This window comes from Chinchilla lanigera, unplaced genomic scaffold (genome assembly GCF_000276665.1).
Source record: "Chinchilla lanigera isolate Chin_1 unplaced genomic scaffold, ChiLan1.0 scaffold00040, whole genome shotgun sequence".
Lineage (NCBI taxonomy): Eukaryota > Metazoa > Chordata > Mammalia > Rodentia > Chinchillidae > Chinchilla > Chinchilla lanigera.
This window is the reverse complement of record NW_004955441.1, coordinates 9277995-9280524: the sequence shown is the minus strand read 5'-3', so window position 1 is coordinate 9280524 and position 2530 is coordinate 9277995.

Genomic DNA, 2530 nt, shown 5'->3' with positions numbered 1-2530 from the left:
TGAGGACCAAAGATCAAGCTGATCACCTGAGAGTCAGAACAAAGGGGTAGGGACAGAGAGCTAGCGTGCTCAGGAAAGGGGCTGGCCGTGCCCAGTCCTCCGTGATACTCCTGGACTGGGAGTAGGAAGCAGCCCAAGCAGCCAGGCTGTGTGTGGCAGTGCCAAGCTACACAGGGAGCACCAGCCCCTGGATGGAGGGTTGGGGAGGAGGAAGACACATCTCTGCACGACTCCTGTAGCTCTTACCTCCCCATGCCCGCCCCTTCCTGCCTCACACCTCAGACTGGCTGCACAGCACCTCTAAGGTGCATGGGAGCCTTTGAGAATGTCAGGGCTTGTGCGGTTTAGATCTAAAAGGTCCCGCAGAAGTCTCATGTGTTTGGAGGTTGTCTGATCACGGGACCCTGTAGTCTAGTGGATTCAGCCACTGAGGAGTTCATGGCTGAATGAGCTCTCAGGTGGTGGGGGCTGGTTGGAGGGGGTCACTAGGGGTGTGTTCTCTTCCGCAGCTCCTTCCTTCCGTCTCTGTTTCCTGGTAGAAGGATGTCCTTCTACCATCCTCTTTCTGCCTTTGAGCCAGCTGCCTGTAGACTAAAGCTGTGCACCCCAAAAAGCCTCCATTTCCTTGAATTGTGGGTGTCAAGTGTCATGTCCCAGTGACAGGAAACTAAGAGCCCAGTAAGAATCTTCAGAATACGCCACCTTGTACCGCGTGCGCTTATATGTGCTCACACACGCAGGTACCATGTACGTATGAAACAGAGGAGCCCCGCGTGAGGACTCAGGCACGGCAGTTGAGTCCTGCTCCGCCTCTCACCAGCGCTGTCCCCCAGGCCAGTGGATTGACTTCTCCTTGCTACAGAGGCCCTCTGTGGGAGAGTCGGGTAAGGGGATTCGGAGATCAGAGAAAGTCAGAGCCGGAAGAACTCGGAGACCACCTTCTTCCACCCTTCATTTCACCGATGCTCATTCAGACTGGAAGAGACTCAGAAGCCACATCACCTCCTCCTTCCCTTTGGCCAGCGGGGAAACTGAGGCCCAGATGGGAACAAGAAGTGACTTGCCCTGGGCCACTTTTATCCATGGCTTCTAGTCCAAGGAGCCAGAAGACTATTTCTTTGGAACGCTCTGTTAGGTTTCATCCCTTTTTAAACTTTCAAAACCAACCTGGAGAGGAAGAAGACGGTGGGCTGAGCAATGAGCAAAGGGGCGCATCTGAGGCAAGAAAGCCCCACCCCCCACCATGGCCATTCTCGCGAGAGGACGGCGGGGGCGGGAGGCTGTGAGGGAGGGTGCGAACTGCTGTCTCTGTCCTCCCAGACAGAGGACTCGCGAGAGCTCTGGGAGGCTTATTCTACACAGGCACCAAGGCGTGGAGCTGTTTGTCCAAGCGGCTGATGTTGCTGTGTTTCAAATTACTGGCGGTTGTTGCTTCAAACTTTTATATCAGTTTTGAAAATCCCTGAAATTGGGTCTGCAGTTTGTGCGTCTGGTGAGCTGTCAATCTGAATTTTAATCTAGAAATCCCCAGAGCAGATTCCCCAGAGTTTTAGCATGTTTCGTGAAGCAGGGGAAAAGCTATTTGGAAAACACAGGTGTTGACCAAGGCAGGCAGACTCCTCAGTGTGAGCGAGCGCTAAAATCTCAGCTTTGGGAGTCTGTGGATGAGGTCTAGGTGTGCAGCGTCCCACTGGACCATGGACCTTTTTTTCTTAGTGGTTTAACGTCATAGGAAGCTAGAGGACCACTCTCTTTAAGCCATAGGCATTTTAATTGTTTTTGTCATAAAGATAAAGAAGCTTTAAAGTGATAGTATGAAAAAACTTACGCAATTGATTTGTGCAACATTAAACAAAGACAATATTCGAAGAGTCTTTAAAAGACTCATTTCAGTAATTTTTCTGTGACTCATAACCTTTGTAGTGAGAGCACAGGATTTGCTCCTTATATTTTCCAGTCTTTGGATTTGATAGGTATATACTCGATGTCTTCTACCTTTTATTTTTTTTTTAACTTGAAACTTGATTATGTATCTGTCCCTTAAATTCATCAGTTAATTCTTGTATCTTCCTTAGTGACTTCACGGGGAGATTTGTGGGGACCACATGGCGTAATGACTGGAAACTTTCAAGGATTAGGTGGCAGGAACTGTGACTTCTTCTGCCTGTGAGAAAAGCTTGGGCATTGTGCGAGACAGTGCTCACTCTCACGGGACACCTTGCTTCACAACCTTGTTTCCATTTTTGATTATTGCCCCATAAGGAGCCTTTTAAAATATCTTTTCCTAATTGTCCTATCCGGCCCATGAAGATTTAATACAACAGATAAACTACAAACCTATTACACACTGTATGTATATATCTGAGCTTTAAAGTAAATATCCCCTCTCCCTGAAGAACCAGCTTTTACTCCCTCAGGACAAAGCCGCCCTTGCAGAGAGTGCCTGTTTTAGAAGTATTAGAAAATTCCCAGCATTTTCAAACTGCAGTGTTCCCTAAGCATCCCAGTTTCCAGTCTTTGGATTTGGGTA